Source organism: Peromyscus maniculatus, chromosome 18 (assembly GCF_049852395.1).
Source record: "Peromyscus maniculatus bairdii isolate BWxNUB_F1_BW_parent chromosome 18, HU_Pman_BW_mat_3.1, whole genome shotgun sequence".
NCBI classification, from domain to species: domain Eukaryota; kingdom Metazoa; phylum Chordata; class Mammalia; order Rodentia; family Cricetidae; genus Peromyscus; species Peromyscus maniculatus.
Genome location: NC_134869.1, coordinates 27,017,083 through 27,038,356, shown reverse-complemented (window position 1 = coordinate 27,038,356; position 21,274 = coordinate 27,017,083). Strand labels below are relative to the sequence as shown.

The following is a 21,274-nucleotide window of genomic DNA, read 5'->3' as shown; positions in this document are numbered from 1 at the left end:
TCAAGAGATAGCCAATGTATTCTCAAGATACCTGCCTCCCCCTGCCTTGTACTAGTGAAAATTCAGTGGCAAATAGCTATATGAATCAAGTATTCCTGGTCCAACAGCATGGGACTGAAGACCCCTGAATGTGACCTGCTCCCAGATGAAACCAATTTAATGCTCTATTGCACATAGAACAGTATGTATGAATCACAAACCCTGCAGATAATTTAGTGACAGGAACATCTGAATAGGATTCTTTCTAAGTCTCTTATCTGCAGCCAGGCAAGCTTGTTTACTACTTACTTTCAAAGATAAAACCACAGGGTAGGTTGCCTTGGCAGGTTCTCACAAAGTAAGCAACTGCCATCATCTATTATGTAGGGGAAAAATCCCCTTATTATTTTAGGTACTGTGACAGAAAATAAAATAAACTGAAAACTGTCTGCCAGGTGAACATTCATCAGTTGATTATCAGGCCTTATGTCTTCGCTAACTTTCATGAGCTCTGTGATTCTTGCTCTTTTTCTTATTTTTGACAGCTCTGATATCCCAAAGTTGAAACCATGGCAAGGTTCAAGAACAAAACAGCAGGTTATCAAAAATAACTTATCAGAGGCCAAATAGGGAGGAGAGATGTCAGCCATCAGTAAACTGATGAAGACAGACCCAGGACAGAGCAAAAAGCAGGATCCTTCAAGACTTCATCTTTAATGAATTCTGTTAAAAAAAAAATAGCAGAGAAAAATCTGAAATACTAAACATATATTCTAAATATTTGTGGATAATAGTATTTAAAAATAGAACACATTGAACTTTTAAAGTTCATTGAATTATAAAGTTTTTGAATCTGTAAAAATAAATAAATAGATAGAAAAATAAATAAACAAATAGATAAATAAAAGACTGGAGTAGGAAATGGAGAGCACTCCCGGGAGGTAAGCTTGCTGTGTAAGAATGAGAGCCTAGATTCAGATCCCAGCACCTGAATAGTAAGCTGAGTGTGGTCTTCAGAGTGCATATATTGGGAAACAGAACCAGGACCATCTGGCTGGTTGTCCTCTTAGCTGAACAGTGTAAATTCAGGAAGAGACCCGGTCTCAAAGGATCAATACAGAGAGCTATAGAGAAGGACACATGCACACAGTTGCACCACACACACACACACACACACACACACACACACTGCAAATATCTAAGTCATGTTTTTCTCAGTAAATATTGAAGATAGTTTATTTTTTGCAAAGTTAAACGTTTATTAATCCCTATAGTTCCTTAAAATTGAACATTCAAAAAATAGTCTCTAGTTCTTATTTCCTGAATTCCTTATCATGTGCAACTATACTTCACTGAAAAGATACACCTTAATAGCCATTTAATTTCGCTGTATCAGTGATGGGGTGTTTACAGCTCAAAAAGAAGTAATTAAACTCACTGTTTAAATTTTCTGCAGGTAGCTTTTCTCATGCAAACCAGACTTACTCTTTTTGGGTGAGTTTGTGTTAAAAAACTTAATTTTCTATACCACTGACAATTAAATGCTGGCAAATAAACTGCATTAAAGAGCACTGACTTGCAAATTTTGTACTTTCAAATGTAGATGATGCTAATCTCCCTCACTACCTTTGTTCAATTTCACAATGAGCTCATTACAGTAGGAAACTAAGTAAATCCATGACCACTTAATTAAATGCACCATGCCTTGGTTAGATATCTACATTGGGAAGTCATAGCAATGCTGGAATATAAGAACCAAAACAAAAAGCCATTTAACTTAAACATGGTAAATTTAGCTAAATTAATTGTTCTGTATATGAGGTAATTTATATGTTCTTACATACAATAAATAATACCAAAAATACCTTCAAAATATTATTACCATATTTAATGACATGCTGGGAGATATACATATTGCTACTGAATTTACCTTCTTTGAAATTACAGAAGTTTAATTATATCAGATATATTTCTTTTATAGCTATAATCATTTAAGCAACATTAAACACCATTTAAAATATGCAAGAACTTCAGTTTGAAGGTAATAAAAATTATTATTCCTGTCCTACTTTATGCTTATCTTGAATTATTTTATTTACAAGTACTTCAAAGTCATCATTCATCGCTCAGAAGCTTCAGCAAATATGGAGATTAAATGTTAGATTATAATGTTATTCTATTTGTTAAATGTCATATTATAAAAATGCTATTTTACTTCTTTATGGACTAGAGAAATGTTCAAATATAATCAGAACAATTAGTTTGAGTAGTTAAGAAGCAAAATGCCATTTACATATTTTCCAATAACTTACTTAAATGATCTGAACACAAAGTCATATAACCGCCCCTTTATTGCTATATGTACAGTTTCACATACTGTATAATTAAGTTTATAGATTACCACCAATTCAGAAATTAAATCTTAGCCAAGACATGCTTACTATTTCCCCCTGCTTGATTAAATTTAGCAAGGTTTATTTCTGATTCTAGGATCCTGACCTCTGTATTCCTAAATCACTTAAGAAAAAATTGCAGTTGTAAATTATTTATTCATCTTTTTGAAATGGAAATATCTCTGCTTTCTGACACTTTTACAACCCAGAAATATCTTTCTGTAGGAAACTTCAAAATTTACCAAGAATTATAGTGACCCTATGACCAATTTTCTAGGTAAATAAAATTAGTAAACCTGGATGTCTAGTGTCAATATGTACCATACCACTAAAATTCTCTCCCACTTTGTACTAGTTAGGATGGACTCTTAAACATCCTATGTCGTGTAATTCAGCCATTCAGTTTAATAACTTTGTCTTTTTTTGTAACTAAATTTGATTATTTGGAGGCTACTTAACTCTTGCTCTAGTTTGATTTCTGCTACTATTAGGAAAAAAAAGGTGATCAACACCAGCCTGAGGGATGGATGATTTTATTTGACATGCATGTCAAAGTCCATCACCACAGAAGCCAAAGCTAGACCTGAAGCCAAGTATATAGAGGAACTCTGCTTACTTGATTACCTTTCAAAGGCTTGCTCAGGTGACTTTCTGTTTCATTTTCTTTTTTCAAAATGATCATTCTTCATGGATTTCACACCATGCATTCAAAACCTACTTATCTCCCCATTCCTTTGCATCCACCATCTGCCCTTGCAATGCCTTCCCCTCAAAAAAAAAAAAATACAACCCTGGACCACCACCAAAAAACCCACTTGCCCAGATTTGGTACTGTCTACAGTAGGCTGGGACTTCTAATATCAATTATTAATCAAGAAAATGCCCCACAGACACATCAATAAGACAACCTAGTAGAGACAGTTTCTTAACTGAGGTTTTCTCTTCCCATGTGATTCTAGTCTGTGTCAAGTTGACAAAAACTAAGTGGTACAACACTTAAGGTATTTTATGGATTTCAGACTACCAGGTGCCTTGCATGTGCCAGTGGACATTAATAATAATTCAATTATTTATAAGACTGACACTGTATTTGACTTCTTGTTATTGATCTAGTGGGAGATTGATATAAAAAGACTGACATTAAGTAGAGTATTACCAATATCATAGCAGAAAAAGAAAATAGACATCTGATAAAAGCAGAATAAAAAATGAAAAGTGAAATGCACAATCCATAAAAGGAAGGGTGTGTGTGGATCTGATCAGGGTGTTTGCAAAAGAAGAAATGATATATTAATATTTTTTCTTTATATATATATGTGTGTGTGTGTATACTATATATCTTTGTTTATATTTGTATATGTATACATAAATATATATCAAGAATAATGTTCATCATCATCATTGCAATTAAGGGAATGCAAATATAAGGTCTGCAAATCACACTTTGAGATTCCAACTTCCCAGTCATAATGGCTAGGATCAACAAAACAACCAAAAACAAGTACTATTTAAAAAAATGTAGGGAAAGGGGCACCCTCATTCCTTTTTGGTGGAATTGCAAACTGATGTAACCACTCTGTAAATCAGTAAAGAGAATTGCCCAAAGAGCTATAAATAAAGCAACCATATGATTCAACTATTCTATTCCTTCAAATATACTCCAAGGACTTGACAACCTAACTCAGAGATTCTTTCACAGTCCTGATCATTTCATATCTATACACAGTATCCAGGAAATGAAAGCAATATAAATGTCCTTCAACCCATGAATGGATAATTAAAATGTGGTACAATTATATAGTGGAATTTTATTCAGTTCCAGATTTAAAAAAATGTAATTTGCAGATAAATGGATTGTTCTAAAAATTATTATAGTGAGGTAGTCCAGACCCAGAAGGCAAGTGTCTCATCTGCAGTTCTGAGCTTCAGATTTTCAGATTAAAGTATAGAGCCTAGAGTAACCACAAAAACAAGGAAAGTTAAAAGAGACCATGGCAGGATGGGTGACTGGGCATTAAAGAGAGGAATAAGAGCATACAAGTGATATGAAGAGAAAAGTAGGAAAGGAGGAGGTTTTAACTGAAGGAGGTGAGATCAATAAAGGAGGAGAGGGAGGGAGGAGCATAAAATAACATTGAATGATTCAAAGAAGCCAAAAGAATCATATGGTCTTTAGTTACCTAAATTTACATTATATATATATATATATATATATATATATATATATATATATATATATGTATGTATGTGTGTTAAATGAAGTTATACCATTGGTACTAACAATTCTTTCCCCAAGAACCATAGACTGCCTAACAAAACTTTAATACAAGACATGAGAACACTACTTTCAAGTTGTGGATCAGAAGAGTCAGAGAGATGGTCAATACAGCATAGGAAATTTTGTCTCACAGAGGTTGAAGGTAAATCTCGATTGTTCAAAGCACACAGGACTTGAATAGTTCAAGGTTAACCGGCCAGATAGCCTCCTCCCTGAAGTTCCTTTACCCTTTAAAATGCTGGAAGGTATTATCAAGGTGCAAATGGAGGGAAACACCTAAAAGTCCTCCCCAGTTGTAATGCTTATGAGCCCCCATGATCAGTATTGCAAGATATCCCTTTAGGTACAATAGTGGCACTCATATATTGGGGTATCTAATCAGACTCAAGGCTCAAACAACAAGCAAAAAATCATAGCCTGGACTTGAATTCTAGACAGCCACCTGAGAACACTGAGATCATGAATGTTAGAAGAAACTCTACTACCACCACTTCGCTGAACCAGTATAACCCTAAATTCATTCCAAATGCATATCCTTAGACCCACAGATAGTGTAGCATTCGTGCCTCACTAAAGAAGCTTCTCTTTGCAGCAGATGGAGATCATTGTAGAAGATCACCACTGGTAAAACTGCAGAAAACAACTCATCATGAGTGGCTCAGCCACAATGGATGCATCTGAGACAAAACTCCTGCACCTAAAGCTCAGGGAACATCATGGAAGAGGTTGTGGGAAGAAAGAATGTAAGAGTCAGAGGAACAGGAAGGCATCTGTGACATTGTCTCCCAGAAATGAGAGGAAATCGAGACCAATGGCAACACAACAGTACAGTTAACTAAACAAGATTTGAACAAGAATGCCAACGTTCATGCTAAAGTAGAAAAGGGAAATCTCATGGGGCCCCATGAAAAACAATTTGCTATAAGCCAACTAAGGAATATTGTGAGAGATCATACACATAAGGAATGCTGTAAGAGATCATTCACAGACGCGGTATATTTTATACGTGTGTGTGTGTGTGTGTGCATGTGTGTGTGTGTGTGTGTGTGTGTGTGTGTGTGTGTGTGTGTGTAGTTGAGGCTTTGAGAGACAATGGGATAGGGCTTGAAAAAGGTTTGAGGGAAGAAATGAAATGGGGGAAATGATATAAATTTATTTAAATATTACAAGCAAATTCAAAAGTTAAATGGAATTCCACTGAAGCCATGATATCAGTACTTTTAGGGCATCATCTAGGTGTCTTCCAGACAAATTAGAACTGGCCAACTGCAGCAGGAGGGAGTCCCAGTGTGTCTCAAAGCCTTAGAGTAGCTTCACGTTGCCGTGTAAAGAAAAGATTGAAACAGCCGCTTCAGAGGGATGTGGTAGGAGGTGCGAAATTAAGATTGACACATAACAATAGATAGAGGAATAACACACTGATATCCATTTATCTATCTTTGGGTCAAAATGTTCACTGGAGAAAAAGTATAATTTAATCATTAGAGTCAATGGTGTCAGCATCAAGTGCTCACACTTCAAGCCCTGTCTTTTCATCAAGCAAGTTGTAGTTGTCTTTTAAATTAGTTTTATTTATTTATTTATTTTTGTACTTCATAGGTTGGATCGTCAGAATGCCACAAGAGCTTTTTTTATGATGATAAAACAGAAAATTACTCATAAAATATTTAACACCCGGAATGTCACGATGATAGTGTTAATGAAACCTCTATGGTGATATTTATGATACATCACATACTACAGGTCAGGATCTGCAGGTGTTAAGTCAGTATTTCAAAATAGATTATGGCCATTGCCACCTTGGTTGTGTCCTGAAGGTAAGACCCTGGTGCTGAAGATACTACAGACTTCAGGAATGGAACTTGCAGGAGGGGATATGGAACTGCTGTAGAGGGCTTCTTCTTGAAGGCTCATTCTCATAGTATCTGAAGTTGGTATGCAAGCTACTAAGAGAGAAAGACAATCAGTATTCCCTCCCAGATTAAAAACAAACAAACAAACAAAAATCTATAAACTAAAATGATGACTCAAATGGCAAGATATCTCCAAGCCTTCCATAGTGGCACTTACAATTTGGAAGTAAGCAACAGTCATCTGACTGTACTTTAGTGCCACTCAATGGGAGGGAATTCATGCTTAGTGCTGTTAACCTAACAATCTAACCATGTTTTTTGAGGTCATGAACCCTAGAGGAGGACCTATTTCTTCCATTTTCCTAAATCAGTATAATTTCTAACTAATCTAAATTCTTACACTTACTGATAAGTGTAATGCTCATCCATCATCAAAGAAGCATCTGTTTCTAACAGACTGGTAAAATTACAGAAGTCTACAAGAAGTCAATATGCAGTGAAGAAGTGACTGGAGTTTCCAATGCCAAATGATACATCCACAATATAAAACCTACACCAAAGGCTCGGAGAAGCTCATGGAAGAGGCATAAACATATTGTCAACACCAGAGGATCAGGATATTTCCCATGAGGCAGTGTTTTCTATACATGACAAATGAGCTGTATCCACGATATGTCTAAAACGCAGTCTCCTAAATTAGACCTGCAGAATGACAGCCCCAGGCTCTGGGCTGACATGAAAATGGAAATCCCACAAGCCCCCACCAGCAGATAAAGAGCTGTGAGCAATCAGTCAATGGATGCTAAGAGAAAGAGATTCAGTCTTCTCTAGGACAACTTCCCTGATGTTATCCAAACCCAAGTGGTCAACCCTAAGCTCATATATAGAAGAACAAAACAATGGAATCAGCAGACTGTATTTACATGTTTGTGTGTATATAAAACAATAATAATTAAAGAAGAAGCAGTCATGAATTTTAGGAATGGGTGGACATGGAAAGAGCTGGAGAGGAAAGAAGGAGGACTGGGAATGATATAAATACAAGACTCACATACTAAAAAAATTCAAAATTTAAAAAAATAAAAATGAATCCAGGCGGTGGTGGCGCACACCTTTATTCCCAGCACTTGGGAGCCAGAGCCAGGCAGATCTCTGTGAGTTTTAGGCCAGTGTACTCTATCTAGTGAGCTCCAGGACAGGTACCAAAACTACACAGAGAAACTCTGTCTTAAAAAAATAAAAACAAAAAAATATAAAAATGAGAACTTATAGCATCTTAAATGTAGCATGTTATTATTATTATGTTAATATTGGAAATATATTTTGAAATAATATTATCTTTTTTTTTTTTTGGTTTTTCGAGATAGGTTTCATTGTGTAGCTTTACGCTTTTCCTGGGTCTCGCTCTGTAGACCGGGCTGGCCTCGAACTCACAAAGATCTGCCTGCCTCTGCCTCCTGAGTGCTGGGATTAAAGGCGTTCGACACCACTGCCCGGCTATCAAAATGTTTTAAGTGTTAAGAGGATAATGTAATGCAGCCATGTGAGTGAGTAATCCAAGTCATGTGAGTGATGTGCTATATGTAGCAGAAGCTAAAATTTGTTAAATAGTTAATGTTAAAGTATGACAAACATTATTTTTTTTTTTTTATAGTTGTCTGAGTATAATTCTAAAAAGTGAAGTATTTTACTCAGTAAAAGTATCTGGATGTGGATGATAAACTTTTTTGTAGAGGGTTTTGTGAAAACAACCAATTTATTTAATATAAAAGTTTTTCTTAATGAGGAAATCTGTTGAATTAATGTATTTTTTTAAAACATAATACAATAGTGAGAGAAATAGTTAATATTTGAGTATAATTTTCAGACATGGATTTAAGTAAGTAATATTTTATATCTTTTTGTGTTGAACGCAGCTCTGTTGTGTGCCTATTGTACACACATTAAGGATGAGAAAATAGAAGTATATGGAGGTTAAAATAATTTGTTTAAGTACAAAAGATCTAAAACAGATTGTGTTGTTTCTTCGAAAAGTAACATAAAAAGTAGCGTTCACTGTATGAGGACTCCAAGAGCTACTAAAATCTGAAGAGACTGTGAAGACTCTTATAGGCTGAAGTCATTGTTCAGAAGCATAAACATCAATTTAAGCAGTTTCAGAAAATGAGTGATGTTTCTGATATGTTTTAGAAGGCAATATTGGCATCACTGAACAAGAAAATGTGTGTGTGTGTGAGTGTGTGTGTGTGTGTGTGTGTGTGCCTGTGCTTTTATCTGTGTATGTGCACCTGTGTGTATCTGTACTTGTGTTTGTGTGTGTGCCTGTGTATTTGTGTGTGTGTGTGTGTGTGTGTGTGTGTTTGTGTGTGTGTGCATATGCACACATGGCAGACAGAGTCCATCTTCACATGTTCTTCTCTTCAGGTGTTCTTCCCTTTTGTTTCTGAGACAAAAATCGCTAGCATGAGGTTCACCTATTTGCTATTCTGCCTGGCCAACAACACTTATCAGAGATCTTCCTGCCTCTTCCTCTCCAATGCAAATGTTCATGGTTTTCACATGGGTTCTGGGATCCTAACAGGTTCTCTTGTTTGCATCACAAGCAATATATATCCTACCTTTATTTCAGTAGCTACTCACCTTATATACCTTTTATGTCTACATAATTAATACTGTACTTGAAGTAGACTCTGTAATCTCTAGGCAAAAGACACTTCCTGCCTCCTTCAGTTATCATCTTAATCTATAAGCTAAAACAAAAACGCCCAAGACTGGGTGATTTATGAATAAAGATGTATTTCTTACGGATTCTGGAAAAGCATTGGCTGTTTCCAGTGTCTGGTAAGGAGTGCCCTTGACTTCCCTGATGCCTCATTCTGGTGGAGTGGAGAAACTCTTCACATAGTGAAAGATGGAAGAGCTGAAGATTATCACCACTGCTTGAAGCCTATTTTATAAGGGCCCATTTTACAAGGGAGCAATTGCATTTTAGTTACCTCTAAAGGCTCCACATTTAAATAACACTATTTTGGCAATACCACAATACTGAAAGGAATATGTTCAAATCCCAGCAACATGGAGCTGGTTATCTCCTTCCTTGAGAGTATGAAAGATAACATGTCATATGGGTTCCTATGATTATTAATTGTTTTATTTCAAGGACTATTTTCCACAAGAGCAGAGGTCTTGTTGATTTTTAAATTCCAGTATCTTATCCACAATAAACATTTGATGAATTTATGATATATGAATTGATAGGAGACCATGCAATCACATTGTACATAAGAAAATGTCAATAAAAATTACTGATTAAAATTGCCAAAGAAAGATTGTTGTAGATAAAAGTTAATTACAAATAATGTGTCTTCATATCCACATTTGTTAAGTTAGAGTCATAATGCAAAAATATAAAAGTAATAATTAATATATTAAATAACTAAATTATGTCATGATAGGAAATCAAAGGATGACTAGGTGACTTGTGATCAACATTTATTTTCTTGTTGTTTAGCCATTTTGAGCTGATGGATTTTTTTGACATATTGTTAGGCAAATCTTACATGAGCTAGAAATCATGTAGGTCAATAGGCATTGAGATACGTACTTAAAAAAACAAGAAAGCAAGCAAAAAAATAAAAATCCGAGTCCTGTTAATACTGACCACTAACATCTGTTAAATCCAATAGGAAATATCTTTGGAAGTGAATATGTGAAATATAGAGGCAGATCTATTTTATCATGTCAAATAACATATTAACATGTTAGTGAGATGCTACAGAAATAAAAAGACCTTTCACTTTCCTATGAAAAATATCCCTTCTTTATTGTTAAACTATACAATAAATATTTTTTCCTTTTCAATTAAGACTTTATTTTCGAAACATTTTGGAATCATAATTTGTATTACACACTTTCTTTAAATTTATACATAAATGCTTCACGAATTTGTGGGTCAATCTTGCGCAGGGGCCATGCTAATCTTCTCTGTATCGTTCCAATTTTAGCATATGTGCTAGGCCCTCTGCATACGGGAGACAGTTGTGTAGCTTGATCGGTCTGAGGGGCCGCTGGCAGTGGCATCAGGATCTATCCCTGATGCTTAAACTGACTTTACCTATGGTAGGATGCCTTGCTCAGTCTTGATGCAGCAGGAAGGTGTTTGGTCCTGCCTCAACTGAATATACCGCACTTTGAAGACTCCCCATGGCAGGCCTTCCTCTTTTGGAGGAGGGGATGTGTGGTGCATGGCAGGGGCTGAGGGCAGCTGGAGGGGAGCAGGAGAAGGGATGAGAGGGATATATGCGATCGGTATGCAAAAATGAATAAAAAATTAACTAAAAAAATTATGCATAAAATTCTGAATAAGAAGACTCCAAATTAGAATTGAATTTATAGTAGGAAGCATCAAGCCCAGGCTATTATATCTCCATCAACAAACCGATGAGACACTGATATTTCAGCCTTCTCCCCTAACTATCCTCTTTCAAATCTTTGAAAGAAAGCCTCATTCTGTCAAACTTTGATGTTAAAATCTACTGAAGTTACTAAGGAGGCTCCCTTTCCTTTCTCTCTCTCCTTTGTGTTCATGGTTTGTTTATGTCTGTATACTTTCTGGTGACTGAAAGCCTGCTGTTTGCCTTGCCACTCCAAACAATGCACTCACATAGGGATGACCTACATAGGGAGATCTGAATCATTTCTTCATCCTACCTCCTTAATCTTCCTAACAGTAGTTTTAAAATGAAAACATAATAATCTGTCACAATAAGGATGGCAGATTCTCAAATTTAGCCTTATTCCACCCTGAAGTGTAGAATGATATTTGAATTTCAAAGGGAATTTCCCCAGGAAAGTCAAGTAGTTCAGGCTGAAAAGTAAACAAAAGAAACATGTAAGAACAGTTTGGATACTCTTAATAAACCTGAAAGAAAATGTGGTGTTCAAAGAATCAGGCATGGACAATAATTTGAAATGAAATCATTTTTATATTTGTGCTTAGTTTTCACCTGCCCCAGGGACTCTTTTGTCAGAAGAGAATGTTGTTTGAAATAAGTAAAGCATCCAAGAAGAGAATACTTCTTTACCTTATGGCAGTTTTGCTAATCCACAAAATAAAACCATTCCTAGAGTAAAAAGAAAAAGAATCTGGCTTCTAAAATCAACATTTGTATTATTTTACCTAACAAATGTTGAACATTACAGTTAAATACTATGTTCTCTTTTTTGATAATTTATTCTAATTGCACCACAAATATGAACAGGTTATATTAGTTGTACCTGGTCATAGAGACCATACAAATGTTTTAAAATACTCAATTTGAAGGACAACAGTGCTTATTTTAATATTAAGCTGTCATGTAATTCTCCCAGTCTCTGTCTCTTTCTCTCTGGTTTCTTTCCCTCTCCTTCTCGCTCTTTCCCTCATCAAATAGATTAAATAAGATACTCTCAGAGAAGACTGATATTCATTGGGTTAATTATTTGTTATTGTTGACCCCTGACACTGAAATCTAACTTCAGTTTATCTTGTGACTATTTATATACATCTGTATTTTAACTCATATACATCTATTAACGTCTCCTCGTTAACATGGTAATGAATCACTGAAGAGATACTCTATTATGTACGGGTGATAACATGTTTTCATTATAAAATTTAAGGTGAAATTATTTCAGAATTAAATGTCACTAATATGTGCCATCTTTATAACACTATAAAGTTTTAAGTAAATATTAAAAATGTCATACAACAGAGCTTTGACTGACCTTTAATTTCTTAACATATTTGAAAGTTACACTTGATTTATTTAGCTTCTTATGGATTATTATTACTTTATATAATCATATTTCCTAGAGAAGATTTTATTTTGTAAATTTTCTAAGTTAATCTCAAATTCTATTCATGAAGCATGCTCATTAATTATTTTTATTCTAAGAGCTGGGATGTGAAAAATATGCTACTTGTCAATTGCTATTCAAAGACAGACTACCATATTGTGCATTTCTTCTACTGAAATTGATAATCAGCAATTTGCTTATCCAGTAACCTGTTGGGAAACATCATTGATAGAGAATCATAAATTGATGGAATTGTCACTTGAAATGGTTTATTTTCTCTCATTGGAAGGTAATAATTTTTGTGTTATGCATGAAACATTTTAAAAGCACCATTAAATCAAGATTACTTACAATATGTCTTGTACCTGATCATCTAATCCAGAGTTTAACTGAAAAACTATAGACTCTAGGAAACACTGGGATGTCTTCCACTTCTGTGCTTAATAAGTAGACTTAGGCTTTATGTGCCTTTGGCACAAGCCTCACTTGACTCATTTCCAAGAGACTGCAATGGCCCCTACTTGTGTCCCAAGCTGCCAATAGCATTGTGAGATGTTTTCAGACCTAAATACTTTTCACCTCACACCTCACATCATTACAGTCTATTTCTATATCTGGCAGAAAGTATCACTTATGTTTAAATTTGTGGATTGTTTCTTGAGATGAGATATCTTACAAAGACCAAAGAAAATTCCCAATGAACCTTCAGTGTGGTCCTCATATTTCCAAGTCAGCAAACACTGGCATTTTTGTTATTAACAATATATTTAATTTGGGAAGGGTGTTGTTATCTTTTCAAATTAGCAAAGCTTTCTGGAGGCTAGGAATGCAGCTCAGTTGTAAGAGTACTTGCAAGCATACACAAAGCCTTGTGTTTTCAGACTCCCTTTTACAATTCTTCCTTTCAACTTCACAAACTAATGCTATGGTGCTTATGGTGGGTTAGTGTGGGTAGTCCTTGGTTAAAAACAACACTTGTAAACTACCCTCCCTCCCTCTCTCTCTCTTTCTTTCTTTTCTTTTTTTTCAGTGATGTCTAAATCCAAAGGACTCTCTGTCCTTTAATGGGGATGATTTTACAGATGGTTAGTTACAAACTGGGTAAAATTTGCCTATTAGTCTTTATAGGATTTCATCTAAGAATATAAGAAATCTGGTAGTCATGACAACTAAAATTATCAATATGCTTTCTACTTATAATTTCCTAACTTTTATAAATTATCAGTAGAGACAAGCCACAGATACTTATAATAGGTAGACAAAATTTTTGAATGAAAAATATATCTATAAAAGCGTTCAATAAAGAATTACAGGTTAGCCAGGCGGTGGTGGTGCATACCTTTATTCCTAGCACTCAGGAAGCAGAGCCATGCGGATCTCTGTGAGTTCGAGGCCAGCCTGGTCTCCAAAGCAAGTTCCAGGAAAGGTACAAAACTACACAAAGAAACCTTGTCTTGAAATACCAAAAAAAATAAAAAAATAAAAAAAAGAATTACAAGTTGTCTAAAGTATAATTATTAAAGGAGAGAGAATGGTGGATACATAACTCAGTTATAGCAACTTAAGTGAAAATCTAAAGTTAAAATTAAATGACACATCACTTCATCATACTAATATTATTGTCAGTGAGATAATATGGAAATGCAGTTTACAAGGAAATATTAGACACTCTGAAGATGCATATGGGTTCCTTCTATAATTTTATTTCTGGTAATTAATCTTAAGAGATTATATCAGATGAAGAATTCAATTTTATTCACTGATGCATTCATTTTAATATTAATATTAATGGCAAATTTGTTCAATAATTTATTTCAGTAAAAGAACTAAATTATTTGTGCAAGTGTTTGGGGGCTGAAAAAAATCTATACATGAATCCTATCATGAAATAATGTGCCCCTTCTGCTCTTCGAAAAATTGTTTTCTTCTTGTAAAAATGAATTTATTTACTTGTTTGTTTGTTCATTTATGTATAATTTTGTTTATTTAATTTCTGAGTTCTTCCCATAAAAATGCATGGTTAGGCTCCTGACAAAAAAATTATTCAATAATATTGATTACATCTTAGAGCAACATTGAAATAGTAAAAGAAGCAATGCAAACAATGAGATAAATAGATGCTTGCCTTCTAAAAATGTATTCCTTTGGTAATATGGAGGGGGTAGGTAGTCCACTTCAACTGGATATCAAAATAATTTCACAGAAGAATGGACAAATAGACATCTATCTCTACCACTATCTATCTACTCTCTCTCTTTTTCTCTGTCTACCTACATATTTATCTATTTCTATCATCTATCTATCTATCTATCTATCTATCTATCTATCTATCTATCTATCTATCTATCTACCTATCTATCTGATATTCATATAGATAGATATAGATATAGATATTGGTATAGATATAGGCAGATATATGGGGGAGAGAGCCTGAAAACTTATCCTGGGTCTTGTAGGATTAATGAGACTCCACTAGGTACTCGTTCCCTGGGTCCAGTGTTAATTACTACAAGAAGTAAGGAAGCCAAAATACACTAATTATTCCTTTCTTCCTTCCTGCTCTCCTCTCCTTTCTCCTAATGTCTTATGGTCACCAAGACTTACTTTTACCTTTACTTTTAGCTTTGTGTGTGGAGGTGCAAAGGCTTTAGCTCAGCTCTATTCCTCACATGCTGCCTTCCATTCCCACCCTGCTCTCTTTAGTATTTTGCCATCTCTCACTTAGGTTTTTATAATTACCTCATTCCAGGACAATCAATCTTCCACATTGCAGCTAGAAGGCTCTTTGTAGAAGATAAAGCTGCTCTTATTATTCCATTGCTTAAAAATAAAAAAAAATAAATAATAAAAATAAAACAACAGAAGCATTCAACAATGTCCCATTGCCTTTGGGGAGAATTCTACGACATGTCTGTCAACTAGCACACTGCTCACCAGGTGACACTGACCTGCCTACTTTGTTCTCTTCTTGCTTTTTCCCTCTTCTTCAAAGTATTATTATTATTTATTAATGTGTCCTTGTTTGCAAAGCCTTTGTCTACTCCACAGGCAAAAATAGTTGAGTTCTCAGATTACAGTCATTTTTTTCCCCCTTGAATCACGTAGGCACAGCTTTCACTTTTGAGTGTAAATATTCAAAGCTAGACATTGCGTTTCATTCACCTTTTGTTCCTCAATATGTGCATCAACTTGTGGCTCATTATTTTCCATGTTGAAAGTACATTATAAAATGAAATAGATAATAAATTAACTGATGATTGTAAACAGACCCAGAAGAGAAATGTTAGAAAATCATAAAATACTCGTTGGAAATCAGAATTTTTAACTACACATTTATATTACGTATCCAATGTTTGCCTTTGGGTCCTTTAAAGTTAATTAAGGTTTTTTCAAGTCCATTAGAAGATGTTAGTACACATATTTATCAAAATATACTGTTCAGAAATAAAATTTTATGTATAGTAACCTTATTATCAAACTTACACAAAGTGTCAAATAGGGTTTAAATCAGAGTAAGGCATGTTTACATAGCTAACCTTTGCTCTTTTGAATTCAGAATATATCAGTTCATGTGTTTTATTATTTTCAATAAGATATTAAAACACTCCAGGGTATATTTTACTATTGCATTTATTCATGCCCAGGGTACATTATGAGCTGAAAACCCAAAGGCTAAGTGCTTTAACTGCCCAAATCATGTATTAGTGGATCAATAAAACATACCCTGGAGTATCTTAATCCTGTAATATGTCTCCTACTTTTTATTAAAAGGGAAAAAGTGATTAATCTAGAGAAAGTTAATATTTAAGAATCACGTCAGTCTTCTCGTTCTTATTTCACACAGGGCATAGAGGAAAACAGTGGCCCTTTCCTGTGGGAGGTGTGCACAGAAATGATAAATGACTCAGTTCATCAAACTTAAGTGTTTCTTCTTTACAAAGCTTCTACAAAAAGGCTACATCAGGCCATGCAAAGGTTTAAATATTTAGATTTGGTAAGTCATGATGCCACTGTAATCCCAAATAGAGGATTTAGACAATCAGAGGGTTAGCTTACATTAAATTTGTCTGACAGCCTGTTCTTTACCATAGGACTTTGCATTGCATCTCAATTCTATGCACAGGCTACACTATTTTAGTGTAACTTCTCCCTTTGCACTGTGTTTAATAGTAGTTTTTTCCATTGTCACCAAATTTGGCACACTCGGCCTATTGACTGGCACATTGTAGATGCCCAACAATATAAAGATCAAATGGGCAACATTATATACCTAACAGTTCTTTTCTGGAAACTCCGAAAGTTTCAATAAGCCAGTTATGTAACTGTATTAGAATTCATATATCAAATTTATAATTATACTTACATATGAATAACCAATTATAATAAAAATCACAAAAGAAAATAACTTTAATAAATTTTAATGTTAACGCTTTCTTCAGATAACATTTTATTTAGTTTTCAGAGGAACATGAAAAGCAAAGTATGACTATGCTCTCACAGATGATAAATCTGTGAGGCTACAGGATATTGCTTACAGTGTTCATGCTAATAATGGTGCATTGTGATGAAAGAGGAATCAGATTTAGAATATATAGGATCACAACTTCTCCTTTATTTTCATTGTGATACCTTGTGGGGGACCATCACACCCCCACATCTCCCCAGAGTACTCTTGAGTAGAAGCAGTAGGAAATATTGGATAGAAGGATAGATGGGGAGAGAAAAAGATAGAAAATACAAGATAGCCCCCAGAGGGCTTGGATCCTAATCCATAAGGCCCTGAAATTCTCTGCCAAAGGGTTTTTAAAGGAATGCCAAGGGGTGGAGCAAAAGACCTCCCCACAGCACAGGCAAGTGCAGACCACCTCAGATATCTGGTACTCAGGCTCATGGTCCAATCATCTTCATTATGCAGACCTGCTGGGTAAAGTCACTAGGAAATCTAAATGGGCCTCAAAAATATTTCAATAATAATATAAGAGCATTAAGCTATGGTTAAAAAAATTGATTGTTTTCATCATTTACAATTCAGTTTGGGATTGTCTCTGTCAAGAACATTCATCAAGGTTGTGTTACTGCTGTTGACCATAAACCTGAGATTAAATCAAATGCAACTACACCATCCTTGTAACAATGTTAGCCAAGAAGTCTCATTTTTTCATTCCAATCTATAAAATAATTTTTAGAAAACTAAGTTAATAAAATACACTGTATAAAAACAAATGTCTCCAATTCATTATTTTACTAATGACTATTTTAAATGCATCTTCTGTTATATAGATAACTTCTAAGAATAGATAATTTATTAATTTATTTTTGTGAATTTTTTTTATAATGACCACACATTAATATACTACATTTTTACTTTAGTATGATCATAGATACATCTTTAAAATATATTTAATAATTCTTTCAGAATATATTTTGATCATATTTATCTGACATTTCAATCTCTTCCTCTGCCTTTTTTTTTCAGTCCCCACCAGCTTTGTGTATTAATGTCTTTTAAGCCCATTAAGTCCCAGTAGTGCTACTGTGGTGCTTGGCAATCCATTGGAGCATATTAAAGTTATGAGGGGCTATATCCATAAAAAAGCTAACTCTTCTTATCCTGAAAGCTATCAGTTTCCTTTAATAGCTCTTCAGCTAGGGGTGTTTTTTTTGTTTGTTTGTTTTTGTTTGTTTGTTTTTTTGGCCTATATCAAACTCCATGCTGAAATTTGTCTGGCCTGAGATTCCACAGTTCTTATACAGGTTGTCACAGTTCCCATGTGTTCATACATGTGACTACTATGTTGTATCTAGAAAACACTGTTTCCTTACAGTCCCCCACTGCCTGTGGCACTAAATCTTCTACAGTAATCCCTGAACATTAGGAAGGTTGTATGATACAGATGTCCCACTTAGAGCTGAGCATTTTATAGTCATATTCTCTGCATCCTTGATCTAATCATCATCTACTGCAAAACAATGCTTCTCTATGAGGTTTGAGAGATGAGCTAATATATGAGTAATGATGACAAGTCATTAGGAATCAGTTTAATCTATGTCCTTTTAGTAAAGTAATGGAGAGTAGGGGGGGGGTTCTATGATTTGTCTAGCCATAGATTCTTGGTTCCCCAAACTATGTCATGAATAAGTTTTTTCTTATGAAGCAAGTGTAAAAGATAATCAGAAAGCAATGGTTACTCCCAAGACATTCATTCTGGTATTAAAATGGTGGGCATATTGGGCATATTTGGCAGTCAGGTTATTATTGTTGATTGTACGGTTAACACCTGGATAAGATTGATATTAGTTTTATTTCCCTAACAGCATGCATAGCACTTCCCAGAACTGTGAAAACCAACCAATAGGAAGAATATTTATATACCATGTAAAGACTTGGATATTAATCACAAATAATATTTAACATAGAGGTTAAGAAAGAGTAATCCTGAGACAACTGCTGTAATAAAACCAGCTATCACTGAAGTTTTGTTATTTATCACAAAACCAATAGGTGCAAGAAGACTGACTTTTCAGTCTTTACAAAAGTGCCATATTCATTGATGAATTTGATGCTTTGACTCCTACCAGACTTGAGTGTGGACATCGGAGGACAGCTGGTAGGAGTCATTTCTCTCCCTTTCCACCATTTCACAACTCATGTCACCAGGCTTTGCTTGGGGTGGCCTTTACTTGCTGAGTCACCTCACAGGTTCACCCCCTCCTCCACCCCCCCCTTTTTTTTTTACTTCTAAGTTAACAGGGTGAATATCTGTTTCCTAATGTTTCAAATATTTCCCCCAGGAAAAGGAAACTGCATATATCAGCAGAACTATTTAGTGATTTTCACTAAACGAGAGTATATCTTACTGGAAAAGTTAGCGAATGAGACTATGTGTGTATCTGTTATTAGGATTTCAATGTTCAAAATTTTAACTCTATCAGGTAAGCTAAATCGTACAAAGTTAGCAGAAACTCCACATATGTACACACTGAAGTGCAAGGAAGTGATTGGAAACAAGTGATATCTAATACTTCAAAGCGATAATAAATGCTGGCCTATTGAAAACAGTGAAGATATTCATTATTGTGCCTTCTGTTAAATTTCTATGTAAAAAATAAAAGTTAGGTTGCATTTCAGAAGTTTATAAAGTGATATGAGACAATAAAAATACACGTCTGTATCACATTGCCCTTTTCCCTCTAAATACGCAAATGAATAGTTACACTTCAAGGAAAACAAAATATTTTATGTATATAGTCATATAATCTTTGAGTTATAATGTAAAGACACTTCTGTGCATTTTTTTTTCTCTTTTTTCTTTTTGTTTCCGGCGCTGAGGACCAAACCCAGGGCCTTCCTTAGCTTGCTAGCTAAGCGCACTACCACTGAACTAAATCCCCAAACCCTCTGTGAATTGTCATATGTCCTTGCATCTAGAACATTGATCAAAATATAATAAAGATAACACTGGTAGAATGAGGAAAAATATACAAGCAAATAGTATAAATACAAACAAAAAGTATGGCGTGAGACAACTGAAGACCATTCAAATATTATGTGAGCATCACCATTATCTACCTAAAGAATTGTTTTCAGATTTCCAGTTTTAAGCTTCATATCCATTAAGCAACAATTCCCTTTATTTCCCTCACCATGAACACTGCATATCCATCATTCCTTCTTCTCTTCCCTTCCTCCCTCCCATCCTGGTCCTCTCCTTGCTTTCCCTCCGCTATATCTTTCTCTTCTCTTCTATTCTTGGACAAGGATAACATTTTTATCCTTAAATGAACAAAGTATCCTCCTGCCTTAGCCTCCCATCATGGCTCCCTGCTTTCTGTCTCTATAAATAGGATAACCTCAAACTTGCAGAGATCTACCTGTGTCTGCATCCAGAGAGATGGGATTAAGGGAAAGTGCCACCAGGCCATGATACCACTTTCTTATATACGTTTTTTGGTTGTTCACTTGGGATTAAATAATCTATGGTGAGCTTATCCCTGGAAAACACTGAATCCTTCCCTCAGCAGCCATATATTGCCTGTAGTTCTTCTTCTAAAAGTATGGACTTGTGATTTTCTTCTCTCCATGCTGGCATGTAAATGACTGTTGTCATTGTTCAGGACTTGACATACTGGTCCTCAATGTGTTACAACATTTTTACTTTGTTCACTTCTGTGACATTGCCTGGTCTTTAGGTTTAAGGATCAGATATAGATGTATCGTTTGGGTCTGGGAACTCCTCAAGCAGTTGTTCTTTGCATTTGGACCAGTTTTGACTTTCTATAAGTCGCTGTCTGCTGAAAAAAATATCCTTGATGATAGTGAGAGTTATAGTTATCTGTGGGTATAAGGATAAATATTTAGGGTGTACTTAGAAATTATACTTGTTTATGAACGTCACAGTAATAGGTTCTCCTACAGGGTCTATGAGCTAACCAGCCATGGGAGTTGGCTAGGCTTGCAATACCAGGCTTGGATTCATTCATGCTGAGTAGGCCATAAGTCCAATTATATTGTTCTTGGTTTGTTCCAGGACAACGGTGTCACTACTGCACCTTTTGGCCTCCCTTGCCATTCCAGACAGTGTTTTAGTTCATAGCCTTTAGAAGTAGTAGTGCTATTCACTGCATTTGTCCCTTGGCAACTTGCATAGCACCTTCTGATACATGAGAGCTAATTATCAGGAAGGCTGCTTCCAGGTCAATTCAAGCTGGATCCCTCCAAGTCCTATGTCCAGCTGTCCAACAACAAGACCTTACCTTCAGCTTCTGGGAGGCAACCAAAGCCAATGGCAATATCCTGCACTATTTTGAGAGTTTCATGGACTCCCCTGACCAGCAACTCAAGAGAGGTTTCTCATTCGTGGCATTAGGGTTTCTTTCAGATAATCTTTGGCCATTTAGGGAAGCATTATCACCCTAATATAACTTCATCCCCA

General features: G+C 35.2%; 1 protein-coding gene and 1 non-coding gene across 4 annotated transcripts in view; both read right to left on the bottom strand.

Annotated features, from left to right (window-relative positions):
- Mgat4c (MGAT4 family member C) overlaps nucleotides 1-21,274 on the bottom strand; it is a 675,471-nt gene that overhangs the window by 340,066 nt on the left and 314,131 nt on the right. The window lies entirely within an intron of this gene.
- LOC121826097 (U6 spliceosomal RNA) lies at nucleotides 10,422-10,530 on the bottom strand. Its single transcript, XR_006068418.2, has one exon. It is a non-coding gene; the product is annotated as a U6 spliceosomal RNA (small nuclear RNA).